The sequence below is a fragment of the Lissotriton helveticus genome, chromosome 1_1 (genome assembly GCF_964261635.1).
Source record: "Lissotriton helveticus chromosome 1_1, aLisHel1.1, whole genome shotgun sequence".
NCBI lineage: Eukaryota > Metazoa > Chordata > Amphibia > Caudata > Salamandridae > Lissotriton > Lissotriton helveticus.
In genome coordinates, this window is record NC_136057.1 from 2,121,080,280 (window position 1) to 2,121,105,457 (window position 25,178).

A 25,178-nucleotide genomic window follows, 5' to 3' on the forward strand; every position below is an offset into this window, starting at 1 on the left:
TCACTCTCCTCTGCCGTTTGCCTCATCTGGAGCTTCATAACCTCCAACTCATGATCACTGGCCCTCAGCCTCCCCTCTGGAGGCAAATTTCTTTTAAGACACATTGCTGCCAGCCACTGAGGATGCTCATCCTACAGGCAAATCTTGGAAACTAAAACCCCCTTCTGGAAAATCCAGATCTTCTTCTGCATCTCCTGTATCCCCAGCTTCTGTGGCCTCCCACCAGGCACTTAAGGCCTTATGCAGCTCCTCTTTCCTAGAGGCGCCCCTCATTGGGCATCCAAAGCTTTTGCAAAATTGTCTGATTTGATCCATTTTGTATGAAAGCAACTTTCCAATATCAAACTCCAATTCTACAACCTTACTTGCTGGTTTACCTATTAGAGAGATGGTACATGAATACTTCAAGGGTCGGATCAACAATAGAACCAAAAACACAGTAAGTGGGTGCTCCCTGGTCTAAGTGCAGAGTTTGTAGTGCAACAATGAGTCACTGTGGTACTGCGCAAACATAAGTCCTATCGTCACTGCTTACAACCAATGTTAAAAATTGGGTTTCGGGTTGGTTAGAGTATGTACCTAAGTCAGGGAGAATCAACCACTCTAGTCGGGGTAAGGGAGTAACACACCCAAGATAACCCCTCCTCACCCCCTTGGTAGCTTGGCAGAGTAGTCAGGCTTATCCCTGTGGCAATCTCTAAAGTGTTTGCTCAACACACACACTCACCAGTGACATACTGGGCACACCACAAAAAGGGACTCCATACAAGGTTTATATGAAAATATCCTTTGTATTATACATAAAAGCACACTAGACAACAATCACATAGCTCAATAATCACTTTGCCACTAGGCAATAGTCAGAATATCACATGTAAATGCGTGTGGTAAATTGGGTAAACACCATATCACTTTAGAAATAAAGTCACCTGGTGAGTTAGGAAAACCGTCTATCACTTTGTACGTAAATGCACGTGTCAAATTTGGAAAACACCATATCACTTTGTGAATAAATGCACATTGTAAATGAGGCAAACATCATACCACTTTGTGAATATAAGCCTGTGGTAAATAAGGCAAACACCATATCACTTTTTGAATAAATGCCCACTGTAAATTAGGCCAACTATACTTCCCTGCAAGGGAAGCACCAAAAATAGTTGTGTAGGCAATTGCATGCGGGGCCTTTTAACCCTGCTGGGTGTGCGGCAAAAGACAGGCCAGTCACAACTGGCCTGACCCATTCAATACTGCCTCGATAGAGGCTGGGGCAGTAAGGTGTTGCCAGCAAGTGCCACTACTAAAGGTGTGGCCACAGATCAGCCCCTCTCTCCACCCTCATTGGTGGCTGTGCGCAACCCCGCAGCACTGCGGTGAGGGCTCAATAATGCAAGGGGCAGGACAGCGTCAAGTCCCGGCTGTTTTTTCAGGTGAGGAGGGGTTGCCAGGCAATGTCTAGGGCCCTGCGGCGTCTGAAGAATGGCTGCCCAGCGATCTTGAATTCCCTGTGCAGAGTGAATAGTCTGGTCCCAAGACGGTTTGTGGAACAGAGCCACAGGCAGGCTACTACTTCTTCAAGGTATAGTAGGGAGAGCCCACTGAGCTCCTCGGAAGGAAAGCCCACAGCATTGAATTAGGGCCAAACACTGCCCTCTTCCCAAATCAGAGCACACTGCACGCTGTCGGAGTGGAGGTTGCCAAGCAAAGCCAAAGGAGCTCTGTATAAAAGAATAGCTGGTAAAGCACAGACCACAGAAACATGAATGCCCTTGAATTTCCAAGAACAGGATTCCAGCACACACAAGACCTTGCAGAGTCCTTCACAATCAGGATACCACACCAAGGTAAAAGAGTCAGACATTTTCCTCCACCACAGACAGAAGCAGCAACTGCAGGCAAACCCACCTCTCACACCGAAAAGCTAGCGCTCCTCACACAGTCTCTTCTTCTTGGCAGGGTCCACTTGTTTCTTGAAGTAATCCAAAGTTCTGGGGACTGAGCCACAATATATATATACCAGATTTTCCTTTGTTCCCTTGTGGCAGAAAGTCTCTCAGCTCAGTCCAAACCAGTTCTGTCCTCTCTGGTCCAGCCTCTTAGCAGGAGCTGGAGACAGCATTGTGCAAAGGGGACAGGGTCTTTTAAGGTGCAAGTGAAACTCCTCCCACTACTCCATATGCAGCCCATGTCTATTTAGCTCAGCCCTGAGTCATCCAGGAAAGGCAGGGCACACCTCAACCCCCCCCCCCTGGGGGCTGTCTGCAGTGAATGCACATCCCCAGCCCCTGTCACTTCAAAACCATACAGTCAACACACAAGCAGCAGAGGTACACAGAATGGTGGTAAACAAGAAAATTACCACTTTCTAAAGTTGCATTTTTGAAAAAACACAATTTAAATACCATCTCCCTAAAAAGATGTACTATTTAATTCTGAGTACAGACAGCCTAAACTCCATCTCTTCATCTTGTCCCAATGGGACTTTATACTTGTAAAATGTTACAAGGTAACTCCAATGTTAGCCTATGAGATAGATAGCTTTTCAATAATGAAAAAAGAAATACATAGTATTTCACTATCACACACCGGTACATGACCTACCTTTCACATGCACTCCACCCTGCCCAAGGGGGTACCTTGGGCATACCTGAGGTGTGGTTTACATGTAAGAAAACGAAGGTTAAGGCCTGGAAAAGGGGTGCACTCGCCAGGGAGACATGGAAATTACAAACTGCACGCAGGTACTACAGTGGTAGGCCTGAGGCAGGTTTACTGGGTGGCACTACTAGTGTTGCAAACCCACTAGTAGCATTTGATTTACAGGCCCTGGCACACTCTAAGCACTTTATTAGGGACTTACCAGTAAATCAAGTATGCCAATCATGGATAACCAATTACCATAGCAATTTATACAGGGAGCACTTGCACTTTGACACTAACCAGCAGTGGCCCAAAGCATCTAAGCCAGCAAAACGAAATCCAGTATACCATCAAAAATACAGGGGGTGGGGAGCAAGGCCAAGCCGAGTGCGAAGATGGCCGCCTAGTTGCTCGGTTCCACAGACCTAGCTATACGTACGCATGAATATCCGATCATCTGTCCCCAGATTGTAGCAGAACAACCCCAGGTTACCTCCGGAAGGGTCAGACAATCTCTTGATCCCTGCTGCGAACCCGGTGGAGCTGCGTGTGGCCGTCTCTGCAACCAGCATTGTCAGGCCGGACAAGGCCCCAGGAGCTGCCGTGAGGCCTGTCGTCTGTGGGCTGGCTCGGCGGTGGTGATTTCCCGGGCGGCCGGATGGCTGATAACGGCAATGCGGCCCCCGCTGCTGAGAGCGGGTAAATCAGGACTGTGACTACTGCTCACCGCAGCGGCTGCAGGGAGGCAGTGCATGATGCCGTTGGTGGCTCGGAACCGCAGGGGATCAGAGTCTGGAGGAAACCAGTGAGTGCATCCCTGCAACATTGATTGAAGTACCGGCGGTGGCCTCTGGCACTACAAACTGTGGCCAGGGGCCAGGCAGGAAAGGAAGGTTTCCGCCCCGTGCTGGTCAGTGGATGCCCTATCTACGCCCCACACTTTTGGTCTCTCGGGAGGGGGGGGTCCCCGCGTCACTGCGAGTACCTGAGATGCTGCAGACTCAGAACGATGATGCCGCGTTGGCAGTGGCTGGCGACATATCTCTACCCCTGTCCTCCTGACCCTCTCTGGCTGGGCTGCTGCCAGTGCAAGAAGATCCTTGTGGGTGTTTGCCGCATGAAATGACCGGGGCATACTGCGTGTGCTGTGGGGGCTCCCGAGTCCATCTGTGACCTTGTGTGGTGGCCTTGCGCATCTGACCTCCATTACCACCACCCATTGCTTGCTGTTGCCTCCTGCCACCTGGCCCTCTCTCTCTTGCTGCTTCCGCCGGTGCATGGCTGTGATGTGCACCCATGCAGCCTAGCAGTGGCAGGATGTTCTGGGTCTGATAGGCCACTTTGGTGAACACCAGTTCTACCGCCCTGGTCCCCCGCAAACTCTCCGGTGCATTGGGAGGCCACTGAAACCTTTCTCCCTAGCTTTCACAGCTCAGTCTCTGTATCCATTGCGGCTGTGCTTGAGTCCTACATCCGCCATGGCGGGTGTTGGGGCCCAAAGGCGGCCCTCCAGGCCAAGCTGACGAAATTTGCCTGGACGGAAGTTCCAGTTCAAGCCCTAAAGGAGGGCCCACCGCTCCCGACAAAATGGATACTGGAGGGAAGAAGGCGGACCCGACATTGCAAGACATTCTTGATGCCATCGCCACCGTCCGCAAGTCCTTGGAATCACAGATCAACACTGTCTCCACTGGGGGAGGAGCCTAGCTCGCGACCGTGATGGCCGCGCTTTAGCTCGGCTCCGTTCGCCCGCCTGTGTTTTCACATTTATCCTGCTGTTATCCTGCCCCGGAAAGCCCCTTTTGCTGTGTGCTAGTGCTACAACGCTCTGCAGGCACTTACCTCTTGCTCCGGTTGTCCTGGCTGCTGTGGTTCCGGTGCAGTGCCTCCCCGATTTTCTTGGGGAGTGGAGGGCGGACTGGCCTGGATCTTCTTCCCGGCTCCCGGGCCGGACAGAGTCTGCGGATCTCCCCTTCGGGGCGCTGTGGAGGTGGTCGGAAGGCCGTTGTTCGTGTGGGCCGGAGGTCCTTCCTGGCCGCATCCCGTTGGAAGGAGACCTATGTTGGAGGCGCTGCCTTCCGTTGTCGGAGCTCCTCGTGTGTCCGGCTTGCTCTCCCTTTGTTCTCCGGTCCGGCCATTTTGATTTTACCGCCCGGGCTCGGAGAACGGGACCAGCGGCGTTGGGTGGCCGGCGCACCCCTTTCTTCTGGTGGCCCTCCTTCCTGCCTGGGGTGCTCTGTTGCCGGTCGGCGGGACTTCATTTGCCTTGCTGCCGCCCCGGCGGAGTTTGTCGCCCGAGCGGCCTTGTTGGACTCTCAAAATGGCGACCGACCCCGGGTATCCTGGCTGGGCCCGGGCGAGCGCTGGAGGCCCGCCGCATGACCCGGGTTCCGGACACTGTAAAGAATTTTTTACACTTAAGGAGGTCCTGGACGCCTTGCTCTCCTGGCGATTCTGTACAACCGCTCCTGTTTTGGCTTCGGAGGTGATTCCTCACGACGGGCCTCTGGGGCCCCCACGGCTGACTGCGACTTCGCCGCCGCGGGGTGCGGCTGGAATTATCCTGGCGGAATTGGCCCCGGTCACGACCGCGTCTGCGGATGTGTGGGACTTGATGGCGCCTCCTCCTCCTGCGCTCTCTCCTTTTTCTCGGGCCCGGGAGCTGGATTTTGTTTGGCCGGACCTTCATGACTCCCCCGCTTCCTTTCGGCCGCCGCTGCCCGGCGATGTCTCCTGCTCCGGCCCGGATGGGTCGGTTTCTCTGGACAGATCCTTGGACTTGTGCCTGCATCGTTTGACCCACTTAGTGACTTTCCTGGATCTTCCGTGTTTCTTTTCACGTGCCTTTTCTGGACTGCCGTCGGATCATCCTGCTGTCTGTCTCCTGTTATTCGTGGCCTGGTCCTCGCTGGATCGGGAAGTTTCCACTTTGGACAAACAAGGACAGGGCTGATGTATGCTGGAGTCTGTGTGCGGTAGTCTTGCACTGATTTGGAGGGTCAACATGTCCCGGTATGGTTATGTATGACTGGCTAGTGCTCCTGGACTTTACCCGATGATCTTTGGCTTCCCGGGTACCTGGTTCTTCATTCAGGCGGGTGATGGGGTACGTTTGCTCCTGTCTCCCGGCCCTCCCCCGTATATGTGTGTGTGTGTGTCTCCCATCCCTTGTTCCCTTCCCCTCCCTTCCCATTTTTGTCTTTTGATTCCGACTTCACTTTGCTCCGCTATATTTCGGGTTCTATTTAGGGCGACAGGCACGCTGCCGGGGGGTAGGCCGTAGCCTTCTGCAGGGGTGCAGGGTGGGCTTTAGGGGTGGGTTGGGGGGGTCTGTCTGCATTGGGGGGTCTTTTTCCTCCCTTATTTTCTCTTTTTTGTTCTATGGCTCTTGTGTGTTCACTTTTTCGGGACTCCGTTTCCTCCTGTGACCCCCTGGGGAGTTTCTGTGACTTTTGTAATCCGGTGGGTGTCTGATTGTGGCTACCCGGGTTATTTGGTATCGATTTTTGATATGTTGCTGCCGGATTCTATTATCCTGCTTTATCTCCTAGGGGTGCATGGTTTGGTGGGAGTCCCTTCTTTATCCCCTTTTTCTCTCTCCCCTTTTTCCTCCTTTATGAGGGTCCTTTTATTTCTGCCGGGGTGCGTTTCGTATTGTTTTTACAATGTGGGCCCTTTGATCATGCCTCCTCACTTTGGGTGGGGGCGGTGATGGATGGGCGCGGTTTGATTATTGCCATTCTCGTTTCCTTATATTCCGATTTTGTTTCTATTTTTGATAGCGATGTTTGTATGGCTTCTTTTTTCATTCTGTGTTCCTAAGATGGCGGCTTGCCGCGGCCCCTCCTCCCTGGTTGTTTCCTGCACGGCCCGTTGTTCTTCTGTCCCCGCCCCGCATTAGAAAATTAACCTTTTCTTATCCTGTTCTTTCTGATTGCTCGATGTCTTTTATCGTTTTCCCTATGCTCCTGATATCGTATCCTGTAAAGAACTTATTTTCGGTTATTATGTTTTCTACCATGTGGTGGCCAGCCCTGGTGGGTTGTAGGCCCGTATTTGTGAGCTTCATTGTACAATAAAGGTTTTAAAAAAAAAAAAAAAAAACACTGTCTCCACTGAGGTCTCGTTCATCAGGGAGGACATTTGCAACATGAAGTCTTGACTCTGAGATGTTGAAATCAAAGCCACCACCCTGGTAGAAGACACGTCCGAATTACAGAGAAAGGTGGATGACCTGTAAGCACATGCCGCAAAACTCGAGGCGCAGCTGGACGATTACGAAGGACACTCCAGACTCAACAAGGTCCGTATAATAGGTGTGCCGGAACTCTCGGAGGGGCCGTCGGCTGACCTCTTTGTGGAAGACTTGATCACCAACTGCCTCAAACTGCGTGGCCTCTCTAACTTCTTCTCGGTAGAGCGGTCACACCGGGTGCCTAGCGGCTGTCCACGGCTTGGAGCCCCCCAACAACCTTTCAACTTTCGCGACCGAGATGTTATCCTGCAGTGTGCCCGCTCCGCCCTGCCAGTGGAATTCCAAAACAGCTGCATCACCCTCTTTCCTGACTTCACCCTAAAGGTGCAACGACGAAGCTTCCTGGAAGTTAGGGAAGCTCTTCGTGACAAGGATGTGAAGTATGCAATGATGTTCCTGGCCAAGCTGAGGGTGGAAGCGGAGGGAAAATCCTGGTTTTTCACCACTCCAGAAGAGACCTGGGACTGTTTGGAGGGATGGCGAATGGCAGGCCGACGAGACCTCATACCTGTCCTCCTGCAGACCACGTGTGGGGGTGGTGGGCATATGCCTGGCCCTTGCCAGTGTCTCTGTTGTAACTACATTATGGCTCCCGACAAAATGGATACTGGAGGGAAGAAGGCGGACCCGACATTGCAAGACATTCTTGATGCCATCGCCACCGTCCGCAAGTCCTTGGAATCACAGATCAACACTGTCTCCACTGGGGGAGGAGCCTAGCTCGCGACCGTGATGGCCGCGCTTTAGCTCGGCTCCGTTCGCCCGCCTGTGTTTTCACATTTATCCTGCTGTTATCCTGCCCCGGGAAGCCCCTTTTGCTGTGTGCTAGTGCTACAACGCTCTGCAGGCACTTACCTCTTGCTCCGGTTGTCCTGGCTGCTGTGGTTCCGGTGCAGTGCCTCCCCGATTTTCTTGGGGAGTGGAGGGCGGACTGGCCTGGATCTTCTTCCCGGCTCCCGGGCCGGACAGAGTCTGCGGATCTCCCCAGTGTGCCCGCTCCGCCCTGCCAGTGGAATTCCAAAACAGCTGCATCACCCTCTTTCCTGACTTCACCCTAAAGGTGCAACGACGAAGCTTCCTGGAAGTTAGGAAAGCTCTTCGTGACAAGGATGTGAAGTATGCAATGATGTTCCTGGCCAAGCTGAGGGTGGAAGCGGAGGGAAAATCCTGGTTTTTCACCACTCCAGAAGAGACCTGGGACTGTTTGGAGGGATAGCGAATGGCAGGCCGACGAGACCTCATACCTGTCCTCCTGCAGACCACGTGTGGGGGTGGTGGGCATATGCCTGGCCCTTGCCAGTGTCTCTGTTGTAACTACATTATGGCTGTTTTGATTCACCTTTGGGGCAGATATAGATCCTTTGGGGTTATTTGCTTGGTTTGGCCATTCGGTCCCTCGAGCTCTTGGAAGGGTGGGTGATAGGCACTCTGCTAGTTCGGGGGTGGAAGGATGTGTTACCGCCAAGCAGAGAGGCAGGGTTGGGGGAAGTGGGGAATTCACGTGGGGAGGTAAGTTTCGGGGTGGTATTTTTCGTATTGTTTTTGATTATTCCAGTATTGTTTTTGTTTAGGCATGTTTTCTCCAAGGGGTCTCGACAGCAAATGACGATGGATTGGGTAGTTGATTTACCCCCTTTGGTCACAGTATTCATGGTATTGCTTCTGCTTCAGCTGTTTTTGTCTTTGTTTTGTTCCACATCATTACAAGAGATTGTTTACCTCTCCATTATCCTACTTTATTCACATGACATGGGGCAAATGGGACATCCAATTAAGCTACACACACATACGCTTGCCTATCCGCCCTCCCCCTTGGTGCGCTCCTCAGCGGGTTACCTTGTATCTGAGACATTGAGTGATAGGTACCATGCGGAGACAGAAACATAACTTGATATCCTGGAATGTGAACGGGTTGGGCGACAAAATCAAAAGAGGGGTGGTTCTCCAATTTTTGAAGCAACATTCACCTGACATCATCCTATTGCAGGAGACCCATCTGTTGGGCAATGCTTGTTAGGCCCTGTCTCGGTGGGGATTCCTGATTGCTGCCCATTCTGCCTTTGGCTCTGGCTCGCGTGGGTGAGCAAATTGGTTTGCAAGTCCTTCCCCTTGATTGTTAACAAGGTCCACACGGACCCGCTGGGCAGGTTCGTAGCAGTGTCCAGGGTGTGGGAGTGAGCTGCTCTTAATTTGGTATCGGTGTACATTCTGCCAGGCCTGCACACACAGGCGTTTATGGATCTCGGTGATCTTCTCCTGAACCTACCGGATGGGAGATTGCTGATAGGGGGAGATTTTAATTCCATTGTTTCTGATTTCCTGGCTCGTTGGCCCCAGAAGAACCTGCCAGGGTGCCATAAATACATACATAGCTTTCTGGGGGCTATGGGTCTGGTAGATGTCTGGAGATACTTACATCCTAGCGAGCTCCAATACACCCATCTCTCAGGGCCCCATCGCAGCATGTCACAGATAGATTATGTGCTCACGCTCATGAGCCAGATCCAAAACGCCAAAGAGATTCAACATGTGGCTTGGGGAATTTCGGATCACTCACCCGTGCTGTGCAGGCTGGAAGTGGGAGAACCCACTGTTGGCCACGTTGCACCGCTTAACCCCTGGTATCTCGCTATTCCCTCAGTTAAGGATAAAGTATTTTGGTAAAACTGCCCTTTATTATCAACTAAATCAGGGTTCAGTCATCTCGTCCGTTTCCCTTTGGGAGGCCTATAAAACTGTCATACGGGGAGTGGTGTCGGGTCAGATTGCTGGACAACTCAAGGAAAAAGGCGTGGATCATGCGCGCTTAGAGGGGGAGGTCCTGTCCTTAGAATGCGCAGTTCATACACAGGACTCAGAGGAATCGCGTCATAGGCTCCGGACTAAGATGAAAGAGTTTTCCGACCAGGCTACTGACGCGGCTAGGGCACAATACAGGGCAACTCTTAGCAGAATATATGATGTTGGCGATAAGGCAGGCAAACTGTTGGCGTAGTAGGATCGTAGAGAGGAGGCGAGGAGAGTGGTGGTGGAAATTGTTACTGACCAGCACTCCCGTGTTACCGCACTGCAGGACATCACGGACGCGTTTGGGCAACACTATAGCTCCCTATATACTTCAGGCACGAGTTATTCGGAGGAGGAGGCTTTATCTCTACTCCGAGATATAGACATGCTTACTCTTACCGCGGAGGACAGCTCTGATTTAGAGCGTGACCTAACAGTGACCGAAGTGGAGAAGGCTATACATGACTTGCGGGGGGGAAGCATCGGGTCCCAATGGGATCCTCAGAGAATTATTTAAGCTGACGGCAAATATAAATGCCCCTTACCTTACTGATATGCACCGGGACAGTAAAGAGGGTGGAATTCTTCCTGAAGACCATAGACTGGCCACCATCATTGTCATCCACAAATCAGGCAAACCCGCAGATCACTGTTCTTTGTATAGACCTATATCATTGCTCAATTGTGAGGCAAAAATCCTAGCAAAAGTCCTCCCCACTCGTCTGTTGCAGGTTCTACCTGCCCTGATCCACCCGGACCAGTCCGGATTTATGCTGGCACCAAATACATCTCTTAATCTCCACTGCCTACATGGAGTACTCTGTAGGGCAGATACTATTAGAGAAGATGCTGTGGTGGTGTCCCTGGATGGCGCGTCGGCCTTTGATACCATAGAATGGCCCTACATGTTTGCGGTTCTCCGCAAATTGGGCTTCGGTTCGGAATTTATTAACTGGGTGCGCCTTTTGTATTGCCAACCATTAGCGCAGGTGGTCGGTAATAACCGCAAGTCCCCTGTTTTTCCCTTGGGAAGGGGCACTAGGCAAGGATGTCCCCTATCGCCTCTCCTCTTCTCTTTGGCCTTGGAGCCCCTTGTGGCGTGGATCCAGTGGGACCCGGCTATCAGGGGCTTCAGATGGACTCATGGCTGGGAGGACCGCATATCTCTATACGCGGACGATATCCTGCTCTACCTTGCCTCCCCGGCAAAATCGCTCGCTGTGGTGATGGACATATTTCACATCTTTGGCAGATTCACAGGTTATCGGATCAACTGGTCCAAATCTGTGCTCTACGTCCTTAATGGGCAGAAGCCCCGACTTCCCCGGGACTGTTAATTGATGGAGGCCGTGGCAGGGTTCAAATTTCTGGGGATCTGGGTATCTAAAGACTTGTCTCGATTCTATGAGACTAACCTTCGTCTGGGTTGGGAGGGCAAACCACCAGGGCCACACCACTCTGGCAAAGTGGCCTGCTAGGTCGACTGTCATGGTCCCAGGGATTCGACAAATGGGACACCATTGGCATCTCCAGAATTGGGGACCAATGGAAATCGGGCGGGGTCATACCAATCTCTCAATTACAGCAAGAATACGAAATGGCCAATTCTGAACGGTTTCGGTATCTCCAAATTAGACCTGAGTCCTCTACGCTGGAGGACAAGATTTTGGATGGCAATTTGCCTAAGAAGGCTATAGCCCTTATATATAAAAAAACTTATCAACAACATGTCAGATCCCTTGATCCGCCTAAGGGGTAAATGGGACGACGATATGGCTGGGCTGGAGGATGAGGAGTGGCGGGCTGCTGTGGCGTCACCGCAGGAGGTTGCCATCTCTTCCAGATTCCGACTGGCGCAACTCAAAATCCTCCACAAAACATATTGGTCTGGATCCTCTCTGGTCCACATGGGTTATGCCCAAGACACTAATTGCTTTCGGCACTGTGGGCAAGAGAGCATTTATTTTCACACAATGTGGGAATGTGCTAAAATTCAGAAATATTGGGAGAGGGTGGTAAGTATGATGGATGAGGCGCTGGGACAACAGATACCGTGTAACATCAAACTGATTTTGTTGAACATCTGGTACCCCACAGACCTCAGCGACAAGTAGAGAACATGGGTGACTCTGGGCTTTATGGTGGCAAAGCGCAACATTGCACGATTGTGGAGAGCCCCGCACCCACCCAACATTGTCGATTGGGCTAAGGACATGGACTGGTGCATGGTGACGGAAGTACCTATCTATATCTAGGGTGTGCCCGACGAAATGGTCACAAATATGGGGGCTATGGAACACTTTTCGTAGGGATATATGTGAACCTCCTGGGGGGGGGAGGGAGAGGGATGCGGTTGCACTGCTATAATGTGTGTTTTTTTATGACATATGGAATGTATTGTGCCATGGACTATTGCTGCTGTACTCATGTGCTCTACAGGCCCTTTGAGCATTGTGGTGCTTTGACTGTTTACATGCCTTTGCCTTTTTTCAATAAAAAGAATTATTAAAAAAAATACAGGGAGCAGAGGCAAAAAGTCAGGGGAACCCATGCCGAAGATGCCAAGTCTAAAAGGATCATTTTCAATTACTGCTAAAGCCTACTCTTATTTGCTCCATTGCTTTTAAAACTTCACAAACTTAGCACTATGTAAAGCTTGTGAAGTTTAAAAAAATATTCAGAATTGCAAGATAAAAGTAACTCCCTCACCCCTACCCACGCTCTTTAAAGCACACATTATAGTAATACTGTAAACAGAAATGCAGGAATACGTCCTGTAACATTGCTACCGCAAGTTATTCCACATTTATGACTCGACACGTCAGACCCCAAGAATTACTTCGAACCTTCCCCATGTTGTAAAGTTTTTACTGCCATTTGGTGATATACTTAAATTTATTCGTTTCTCAAAGTGAGGGCTTTAAAGTCCTACACTGTGAATGTATAATTGTTGATTGTACAGTCTGCAGTAAAAAGAGTATTCTTGTGAATGATGCCCTATGGAATGGTGGCTGTTTGAGCATGTTATTATATACTATTTTTCCACAGCAGCAATGGTATGCTAAACATCAGATAGTCCGTCCTTGTCAAATTAGTCCCACAAGGTTTCAGGCATTCTCTGCTATTCTGCAATAATGGACTTTTGCGCAAACTGATTGAAAATGCAACTGCATACCCCTCGGAATTGTTTATCTAGTGTACTTATTTTACTAACATGCAAACTGACAAGTTTTCCATTGCTGGGATTTCGTTTTATACTTTAATGCCTGTCGTATCTGATAAGGCTCAGACACAACCACACTTTGCATGTTTTTGATTTTGCACATAAACTAAAGGGCACAATTCTCACATCTGTCCTCAGTCATTCAATTTTTCAAGATCTTTGAACAACACTTCAAACCCCGCAGAAATATAACCCAAATACTGGCTTGCGTTTCAGTCTGCACAAACACACAGAGGATGGTGTATGTCAAGCCTCGCTGTACACTCGCTTAATTGAAGCTTTAACTACATTCTGAGCGAGAGGCAGCAAGTGCTGGCCATGTCTGTTTTATTCAAGGGCAGAAAGACATTCAGAAATATATACATCTCAAAAGAAAGGATCTGCAAAACAGTAAACAGGCAAATGTCTAATACTAGCACATCAAATAGCACATAACAAGCAATATCAGTTTGAGACCAGCATAAAGTAAATGAGATTTTGCTTGGAGTAAGGGGGTACATTATTCTCATGCCTCCCACTATCGGTGCAAAGAATATTCGTAAACTGAAAATACTGTATGTTATTTATAATATCATCGAGTTGATATAACGGGACCATGCTTTTTAATGTATATTATAACCATACATAGATTTACGAGAAATGTTAACATTTTAAAATCCTTTCGACATATTGAAATAAAACAAATTGCGTGCTAGATGTACAAAAATAGGAATAGCAATCGCGTAATAGTGATTTTTTGCAAATGACAATTAGGAAATCGCTTTTCCTAATGTATGAAACTCTTTTGAGTTTCATTAACGATTCGTTGTGGTTCGCAAATAGAATAGTTCATGAATATTAATGAGGTAAGTCGCAATTTGCGACCTACTACGATTCGCTGCCATCACAGCGATAGTGGGTTGCTGGGGTCAGCAGACCACCATGTCTGTGATTGCTTTTTTTTTTTAAACACATCTTGTTTTCCTTAATGGAAAATAGCATTCATTTAAAAAACAAAACATGAAACTTTGAGGTTTCATTTTTAAAGAGTAGGCTGTGGTCCGTGAGACCAGTGACTGCTTTTAAAAATATTTGGCAACCATTCTCAAATAGGAAGGGGTCTCTCAGGTTGCTCTTCCCATTTGCAAATGGGTTACCACTATTTTTCATATGGAGGTAAATTGTGAATATTTTGCAACCGCATTTTAACAGCTAAACATTTGTACATACAATTTCAATTCAGTATTAGGAAGGGACACCCTCAAAACTCCCCTTCCAAATACTGATTTGCAAAAGCCTAATTGCAATTCAGTAACAAGTTAACATAATTGCAATTTGGGCCGTGTACATTCCAAAAAGCATTTTTGCGGTCGCAAAGGGCCATGTGCAAATGCATACATGCTTCCCACATATAGCGCATGCTCTCTTATGTATGTTCTCACATCAGAATTGTCTATTTCGCTCTCGAGTATTTTTAACAAACCTTGTGATGTTTTACAGGTCTCTGACCCAAAATTAGCATTGTGAGGAATGCTAACATTTTAAGAGCCTTATTTAGAGTTTGGTCGATTGTTATTTCGTCACGAAAGGGAAGGATGTCCTGTCCCCCATATTACAAGTGCATTATAGCATATGGCAATTGCAGTACAGTGGATCAGCCACGTTTTCCTTAGGGCCTGATTTAGAGAATGATACCTAGTCCAACAGCCTCCAAGGGCAATGGAAGGATGTTGTGGTATAGCCTAGGTGGAAACATTGACTGCTATACTTCGATATCTCTGCCAGGTAGGTAGACATCTCAGTGCCTTCAACAGAGCCTCTGTGATGATGGCTTTGCTGAAAGTACTGCAACTTTCATGAGTGCGCATCATGTTTACTGCTCCTGCTCAATAAAGTATCTTATTTCAAAACCGAAACATCAAAACTGGTGTTTGTTTATAGAAAACAACAATAAAAATCCAGACATGTTGGAAGTTTTCTACCAGTGTGTGGCCCATTTATTTGATTTACAGTTCAGGATTGCCAGGATTCCTTTGTTGATTCTAAACACAAAAAAGTATGTGATTATGTTCTGTCCTAAATAGGGTGGACAGTCACAGGTACTCTAGCCAATGGCCCAATGTCCAATAGGGAGTCAGTCAAAGGTATAAGGAAGTGGGGTTAGAGGAATCACTTACTGCTCTGTGTGATTCATGTTTGTGGAGGGGATGTTCCTAGCTTCCTCGTGCTGAGTATCTTGCAGTCAAGGGAAGACCAGAAGTCATCATCGAGTGCTAGTGCCGTGTGGATTGAAGAGGCTCTCTCACATGAAGGATGCACTGCATGGCAGCACACCAGATGTGAAATACAATTCCCAGCAGGTCAAACTGTCTCATGATCCAGAGACACAGTGCCTATCTTAGGATTTGGAAAAAGAACAATTGATGGACAGTATGCTGAGCAATGTCAAACATCCACCCCATTACAAAGATCTGGGCCTAAATCCATAATTCTTTTGCTCCCTATGCCATTCCAGTTTAAACCCAGCCATATGCAAATCAGTCATGACCCTGCTCCCCATGGGAACAGCCCAGCCCATACTGTCAGGTCAGGTGGGGTGGCATAGTGAGCCAAAGAACAATGGATTTAACCCAGATCTCTTGACTGCGGGTGAATGTTTGATTCATTCGGCATTCCGTCCATCATTTGTTGCTGCAGCACATCTTAGGATTTAGGGCATCATTTTCCTCAACACTGGCAATATGCTTACTAGGCAATTGTGCATTAATGTTGCTGAATCCAAGACTTGTTACTTGGATACTGAGTTCCCTTTACAAGAGACCAGTTGCATGTTGGGGGTTGTTTGGTATTGACTATTGCACTACAGAGAAGTATGCTTATTTTGTATTGCTGATGAAAATAAACCTTGAAGTTAAACTAGTTCTGAACTGTTGGAACTCGGGCTTCATTTAAGAAAAGTCTAGTGAATATCCAAAAGTTGTGTTGTTGCTGGAAACCACCTTGAATCATTCTTGAAAGCTTAGTGGTTCATTGTATTCTTATGTTCACAAATAAAGTATCAGAGTTTCAAGAAGAACATTCATAAATCAAAATTCAGAACAATGGGTTATTAATGAACTTGGTTATTATTCGAGTTCAAAGAAAACCATACTTAACCTTCACCAGAGAGTAAGTAGCGATGGCAGGTATTTTAAAAAGCATAGAGAGGCATAAACACACATGTTGGTTTTGAGATACTTAGTTTTGTATGTTTGGTTTTCAGGATTTTCCAGTTCTTTATTGAACTACAGAAAGTTGGTTATACAGAGATACAGTTCAGGTGTATCCATTTGTAATTACAATTACTTTTAGTTGTCTGCATGACAAAATTAGGCCTGAGCATTGAACTCTGCTCCGTTCACTGAGTTTTCAGAGTTTTCTACACTTCATGCTCTGTGGAGCTCGCGAAGTGCTGAAAACTCTGCTTCACGTAGTTCAGTGGAGTTTTTTCCTTGCTCACGATTGCGAACGGTAAGTTCACAAGCGCGAGTTGCCGCTCAGGTAGAATTTCTACCCAAGCGGCAGGAAGACCAACACGAACGGCAGGTTGCACTGCACTTTTTGTAACTTCGCGGAGTTCTGCGTAGCAAAACTCCACAAAATATGCCCAGGCGTGGACATAATACTTAGAATATCTCTTTGTCCTGCTTGGATTCATTGAATTCTGCAGACCTAATTGACCAGTGAGTGACAGAACAGAAGTGGTGGTGCCTTGTTTTTCTGTTTTCTCTCTAATCCCATTTCCACCCAACCTCACACAGAGCTGACTCTCATATTTTCATATGTGAGGTCATTTGTCAGCGTGGCGAGAGGTAAAATGGAGCATCACTCCACCTGGATCCTATTAAAAAGCCTAATACAAACCTGCCAAAGGTTTCCACTGGAAGAATCAATGAAGGCTAAACTGTCATAAAATTACCACTTCCCCAACTGTAATTTGAGCAGGGGAACTAGGAGTTTGGTGGACAGGTCATCTGCCACATTATTGATGGATTACCCTATCGACCAAACCCTAAATCAGGCCCAACATCTTGGGCAAAAGAAGGATATTACCAACTGGCCTTTGTAGACATGATTATAGGCTTGATAATCAAGATATAAGTAACCTCCTGGAAGCCTCATTGCAACATGGTCAAGTGAAATTTAAGTGTATACATACATCTTTAAAAAAGTATGCAAATCTCACTCTTTGGTGATTACATCCTCTTTTGGTAAGTGGAGTGAAATTGTTATTATTATGGAATAAGTGGCATACCATACATAGTATAAAATTATACAATGATAAAATTGACACACCATACTGTTTAAGAAAAATATGAACAATCACATTTCCATTCCCTTAGTATAATTAAAGTCCTCTGTTACTTGAACTTTCAGTTCTGAACTCACTCCTCGTTTTAGACTTGACATGTATGGTGCTTAACGTTATCCATAGCAAAAAAGTTTGATAATATACATACTGTCTTCTGTAAGTGGACGGGCTATTCTGGAACACTATGATGAAATAGCAGTGCTTAATAACATTAGTCTCCTGCCCTTTCAAGCGGGCACCTCCTATCCTTATTGCTAATAACAATTTGTATCATTTCAGAAGATACACAGCTCCAGTCAGATACACTGGCAATGCTAAAATTCAAATGGACAGTTATGAAGTTATTGAATATTGAGGTTTTCTTTTCAGATCTTTTATCATGATATGGGATTAATCTTATTTTGAGCCTGTTTTCAAGGGTAGTTCTAAATGTTTTCCATGTCTGACCAGGATAATCTATCTCCATTCTTTTGGGAAAGCTCTCATGAAGCAACCACCCTTCCACACTTGCAGTCTCAGTCACGCTCTCACCTCCAGAGTCTCCTATTGATCTAGTGGTTAGAGACTAAACTCCTCATCAAGTAACACAATTTAGCAGAGCTAAACAGAATAAAGTATTGGAAGCACAACAAACTGAGCTCTAGATAAGAAAAGAAAGTAAGGAGTGGATTTATTACAGAATAATTAAAATGAGGTACAGAGGCTCACAGAACTAGCAGGACTATACAAATACTTCCAGCGGATATCCTTGAAAATGATACTTTGAACAGACAATGTAAGCTTCATTCACAATGCACGCTTTCTAAAATTGTTGTAATTTGTTATTACATTTACATCATTCACTTGATGCTCCAAGGAAACGTGCCTTTGCAGCAGGACACCACTTGGGAGGGGGAATGACCAGGATTGAGTTGAGTAGGGTACCAAAAAGTTGCATCCATTTAAAAAATAATGGCATATTATACGTAATGCGGCATAACTATTCATGGCAATATAAATACTTCTAACGAGAGCCAGCACACCAGTTGGAATGGGGCCAGTAACACCTAGGACAGCTCTTTCCGCCCTAGGGATTATTATGTTGGGTTTCCGCAGCCATTCTGTGAAGGCCTTTCCAAAACAGAAAGGCTGTCCGAATTCAACTTTGGGGCCCCTGGCTGGGCCCCCTTCGGTGCACGGCCTCCGGTTGGAGTCCGAGTGGGCACTTTGTTGCCCTCTTGTTTATCCCTGCACCCTGCTGCAGGCACCTTGAGGTGGCTACCATGGGGTGCAGGGATGAACTACACCTCCTATTTTACAATCAGACTGGGTGTCGGTTGGTCCCATGACCGAGATGATGTTGGACGAAGGAAACTCCACCCAACATCGTAATAGGGCCCTAAGTACTTCAAAAATGACAAATGCTGGGAGACAAGGAAACACTTTCCAGAATCTCTCACCAGACCAATAAATAAAACATATATACATCTCAACACCTACCTAATCGAGTAAGTAAAACTTATATTTAAACTAAAACATAACTGTTATTAAACTGAAAAATGTAAGCTTGCAAATAAATATGAATACACTCTCCAACTTCTATCTCTTTACATGGACTTCCCAAAAGAAAATGTCTACGACTTAAAAACCGAAAAACTGACAGAAAAAAACAACTATAACAAACCAGTGAAAAGATATAAAAAAGTAAGTATACATAAATTACTAAAAAGGTATAAACCCAACTAAATAATGAGTGCATATATAACTAATGAACTCAACCTCCAAAAACTACCAGCAAATTAACATTTAAAAAGAAACATATTTTTTTATCCAACAGAAAAGAAAGCACCTGCTCCACATTAGAACATCCCCAATAAAAATGCTGCAAAACCATATGAAACATCTAAACAGAACATAAATGCAAGCAAAAGGTAAAGTATAATTCATATTTTTACTATTACACTACTTTCAGATACAATGACCGAGGCAGCCATATTTATCACTTCGCTGAAAAGAAAGCAGTTACTAAATCATATGGGCTGCACCTATAGCTAAGAAAGTGCATCATCGGAAATTTGCAGGATTCCAGAGAGGCAAGCACTTGCTCCAGGAAACCCTCAAGCAAAATCCTAAAAGATATACTTCCTAAAGTCCACGAACATATAACAGGGCAAATGCCACCTAAACCCACTTTAAAATGTTTATTTGCATGAACTAGAAAAGAAACAAGTGATGCCCGACCTGCCCTAGGAAGATACCAAGATATACAAATACCTTAACATGTAACAATATATTACTTACTGACGAACCTTTCCTAATAAAAAAAACTTAAATAATGCAAAACGAATCTTAATATTCCCTACAGCAGATAACTTAATAAAACGTACCCAATGTCAAACCTGGATAATGAATGCAACCTTCAAAATGTGTCCTCATCCATTCACTCAGATATACACCACATATAGTGACTATTAAAACACAAATATCCCATGTTGATATGCCTTACTACCAAATAAACAAAGTAGCACTTACTATTATCTCTCAAACCATTTAAAATAAATACCTACTATCCCCAAAAAATAATCATAGAATTGAGCATGGCATGATTCAAATCATACTAAAAATAGAATAACTCATAACCACAAAAGAGCGTTACTATCATTTCAATCAAAAATCTGCACTAAGTGTAGAATATGCTACAAACAGCAAACTTTCCTTTGAAATTAAAACAAATGATAACATTAGCCTATGTCCCTGTCACAGAAGTAGCCAACCACTAAAATTTACTAATAGAAAGCCCTTTCTACCAACAATATGAAAACAAACTTAGAACCCGATTAGGAGTTTGGCAGTCTCACCGCCTTGCCATCGAATCGATGGTCCCCAGAAGACCACCTGGTTGGCGGTCACCCAGCCACTAAACTGTAGACCGCATCAAGAGAGTGATTCCCGCCTGCGGTGGACTGCAATGTTGGCATGCATACTCTGTGACCATCAGGCCCACAGTTTCCCTCCAAGCATATTATGAAAACACAGTTGTACTGGCGGTCCCCTTGCCGCAGTTTCCCAAAGGCAGTAAGCCCATAGTACATGGATGTACGCTCTCAGGAAAGCACCAGAACTGTGGCCATTGGATGGATATAAAAACAACACAGCTGATGTCCATTGACCAAGTGTGAACCCCTTCTAGACCATGATCCTTTGCCTCTCAACTGCAGCACAGCAACACAAGGACTAAACTTTGATAAGGCAGACATATTTTTTCCACACCCCATTTAGCATTCTTCAATCACATTTCTTGGCAATTTTTTCCATATCTCTTGGTGTTTTTTTTACATTGTCACTCACGACCTGTGGGGAAAGGTCCTCCAAGCAACACCTGGAGGCCAAGAACACTGGCGGTGGTCCTCTTAGCACCACAATACATCTGTTTCCCTGGGAGGAGAAGGTCTTGGCCATGCTGCATCCTGAGGGCTTGACAGGAATATCTGAGGGAGTGTTGTCAGGTACCTTACACCTCACTAACTGTCACAATTCATCAATGTCCTGTTGGTTCTCAACTCAGGTTTTGCCATTGTGTAGTGCACCAAGCTTTCCTAACATGCATCAGAGATGTTGGTTGTCAATCTCAATCCATATTGTTGCGTATAAAATCTCATGTATTAATCTCAATTTCATGCCACATGTTAAAATGGTGCCGGTAAGAGCATTACTATAAAAATGTCATCCCACAATACGTGTCAATTGGTCCAGCCCACCTGCATTTTGGTTGCAGGGTTGCAAGACTATCTATTTTGCAAGTGTTATGAATTAGAGATTGAAATAGATACAACAACCATGAGGCCCTGTTTCTGTAACATAAATCAAGATGCTAAAGTGATTTTTCCCATTCTCACTTGTCTAACATGTGACAACTGACATCCATTTCTCATGGAGTTAACCATTTGGCGAGTGTTGTGAAGTAGAGATTGAAATAACTACAACTACCATGAAGCCCTCTTTCTGTAACAGAAAACAAGATGCTAAAGTGATTTTGCCCATTATCACTTGTCTGACATGTTACAACTGATTTTCATTCCTCATGGACTGAGGAATCTACATAGAATTCCTACGCAGAGATATTTCTGCCTACTTAGCTTTAGGTTGTACCGTTCTCCTCAACTGAAGCCATGGATTGCATGAGTGACAACATACCAAGCGGGTAGCTCAAATATTTGTGAGGCATGACGGTAACTCAGCTGTTCAGAAGTGACATATGACCAATTGGCTGCTGAACTGCTCACATGATGACTAATGTTAAATATACAATAAAGTTGTGTGATCACCGGTTTTGTACACAACTAGGCCCTGAAATGGATAAATACACATGTTACCTCTCCACTGTATGCAAAAGTTTATTGCACAGTTACTTAAAACCATTTACAGTATGTCTTACATCAATGTGAGTAAAAAATAAAAACAGGATTCCTTAAAATCCTTCACAGTGTATCTTACTTTTAACCACTTGTATGCTCATGACGAGCTGAGCCTGTCATGGCATACAGTGCTCGGGTGATCATGACGAGCTCAGATCATCAAGAGCCCCACCCACAGGGCGATCTACATTTCATTTACGGGGAATGCAGGGGAAGACCTTCCCCTGCCCCCCCCCCGCCCGCGTCATCAATGACGTCAGCGCGCGAGGCGCGCTAACGTCATTGGAGGTTCCCTTTCTTCTCCGACGCGCAGGGAAGCCATTTGCTTCCTGTGCGTCGGAGGAGAAACTGGTAAGTTTGGGGGCTGGGGCGGGGGGGGATTTAAACTAAAGAGGCATCGGGGGAAAGTATGCCTCTTTAGAGCATTCCTGCTGCACGATCGTGCGATCGTGCAGCAGGAATGCCCACTAGACACCAGGGATTTTTTTTATTTTTAAATTGGCAATGTTTGTGCGTTTGGGGAGCGGCCCCTTGGGCAAGGGTCGCTCCCTTTTTGGGGACATTAGAATATATGTATTTTATGATTAAAAACCATGTACTGGGGAAAGAGCAGGGGAGTGGCCCCATGGGCAAGGGTCACTCTCCTTTTGGGGGCCATTTTGTGCGGCCCTATTGTTTTTATTTGTTTTCGGGAGCGACCCCTTGGACAAGGGTCGCTCCCCTTTCGGGGGCAGTAGAATTTAAATGTTTCATTATAAAAACCATGAACTGGGGCAAAGAGCAGGGGAGTGGCCCCTTGTGCAAGGTTCACTCTCCTTTTGGAGGCCATTTTGAGTAGCCCTAATGTTTTTTTTTGTTTTGTGGAGCGACCCCTTGGACAAGGGTCGCTCCCCTTTAGGGGGCAATTACTTTTGCTTTGTCTGCCTCCGGGGGGGCAGAATTTAAATATTTTTTATAGAAACCATGCACTGTGGCAAAGAGCAGGGGAGTGGCCCCTTGGGCAAGGGTCACTCTCCCTTTGGGGGCCATTTTGAGTAGCCCTAATTTTTTATTTTGTTTTGGGGAGTGACCCCTTGGACAAGGGTCACTCCCCTTTAGGGGGCATGTTGTAAACCTTTGGCTGCCCCTCGAGGGGTCAAAGTTTTAGAAAAACAACCATAATGGGACCGGTTACATTTACATTTACATTTACATATCAGCCAGGTTAGCTTGAGTCCTGTGGCAAAGTGAGCAAGGGACCCACGTCTGCCAACTTAGGGCAATCAAAGCGCACAGGGTCAGTCTGATTTGCATATGGCCATGTCTAAACTGGGTTCGTGAAGTGAGTTAAAGAATGGTGATGGATTAAACCAAGATCAGTTGACTGGGGATGAGTGTTAGATTTGCTCATGCGCTCCGTCCATCATCCCCTTTGGTATCATCTTGAAAGGCAGTTCTGTTTTTTTTTTTGTGGGCCACTAGGACACCAGTGTTTATTTTTATGTTGGGGATCCGCCCCTTGTACATGGGTCGTTTCCCTTTATGGGAGGATGATTGTGGCCTTTTCAGCCCTCTCTGAGTGGCAGAGTAGCAGTATGTGTTTAGTTATTACTGTCCCCAAGGTGGGCAGAAGCCACTAGGCACCAGAATTGTTTTAATTTTTGTCTTGGTGGGGGTGGCCTCAAGGGCAAGGGTTGCTCCCCTATTGATGTTATACTGTTAGGCCCACCTACCCCTTAGCTTGGCAGGTTGGACTGATGCATTTTTTAAATTTAGTCTAAAACTTTTGATTCCTGTTTGCGGTTTTGACAGTGGTTGTTCTGCAGTTTTGTGCAGTTGCATATTTTAGGTAAGAAAAACATTTTTTTTGTATGTTCTCCAAATCTGTAATATTGCAATGTATGATTTTTTTTTTTGTAAGAGGTGTCATAGTTGCATTTAGTTACTGTTTTGTGCATGAAAATCTTTGTGATATGTTTCGCATTGTCTTATGTGCATTTTTATTTCTCTTTCTTTTTTAGTGGGATATTGTTGATCCATACTGTGTCTGTGCAGAGTATGTGGTGGTGAGTTTAGCTGCTCTTGGCACGTGAGTGGTTTTGTTTTGCAGTGTATAGGTATTTTTGATAAAGGTGAATTTTGTTCATTGCTTATTTTACATAGTGATTGTTGTTGTTGACTTGTGTGTCAAGTTACCTTTATTAGTAATCATTATGGCTAGCCGTAGAATGACTGCTCAGCAGGTGTTAGGTATGCTTCTTGAATCTTCCTCTGAGCCGGATCATGACACTGACAGTGCGTCTGTGGGAGGGGAGGAAGGGGAAGATTCTGGCAGTGAGTTTTCTCTCCACATGGAATCATCGGATGATGAAGGTTCTCTCAGTGCAGATGAAGGGCCTGTTTTAGAGGAGGATACTGCTGTGCCAATGGTGCAAGAGGCATCTGGTTTGCAGCCTGAGGCTGCTAGGCTTCCTACTAGCAGTGCTGGACTCTGGGTTGATCCTAACATGGTGCAGCCGGTGTTGCCTGCCTTTAGCGGTGATGCAGGGTGGAGAGTGAATTGTGAAATTTTTTTGCCCATACAGTATTTTTAGTTATTTATGGATGATGTATTTTTGGGTGAGATTGTTGAGCAGACTAATTTGTATGCTGAACAGTTTTTGAGGGACAACAGTGACAAACTTAGGCCCCACTCTAGAGCTACAAGGTGGACTCCCACAAATCTGGAAGAGCTGAAGAGGTTTTTGGGTTTGACTTTATTGATGGGTTTGGTAAGAAAGCCGAACCTCGCTTCATATCGGTCTTCCAGTCCCTTGATGGCAACAGCCATATTTCCAGTAGTTATGACTCGTGATTGTTATTTACTTTTGCTATGCATGTTGCATTTTGTGGATAATTGTATATGTTGTCTGAGAGTAAGACAGGATATGTTTTTAATTTTCGTGTGTACACTGGTAGAGATTCCACTATTGACTCTCCTGGTTATCCGTCCGCTTTTGGAGTGTCAGAGAAAATTGTGTGGGATCTTGCTAGAAGACAGGTCAACAGAGGCCACCATTTGTACCTTGATAACTTCTACACTGCTGTGCAATTGTTTAAGGAATTGTTTAAAGTGGACACTTTTTCATGTGGCACAATCCGCTCTCACCGCAAAGGTTTTCTGAAAGAGCTTGTTTGCAAGAAACTTCAGAGGGGTCAGTGCAGTTCCTTGCGTAGTGAAGAACTACTAGCTGTGAAATGTGTGGACAGGAGGGATGTGTACATGCTGACTACCATCCATGATGAGAGTACTTCACCTGTGCCTGTTTGGGGTCAGGGTGCTGATGTGCACAAACCTGTGTGCATTCTGGACTAAAATAAGCACATGGGTGGTGTTGACAAGGTAGATCAGAGGTTGGAACCTTACACTGCTATTCAGAAGGCTTATGTTTGGTATAAGAAGTTGGCCATTAATTTTTTTCAACTTAGCAACTTTTAATGCTTTTATTGTGTTCAAGCAGTGTTCTCCTGCGTCCAAGTTGACATTTCTTCAGTTTCAGCACTCTGTGATATCTAGCCTTGTTGTTGTGG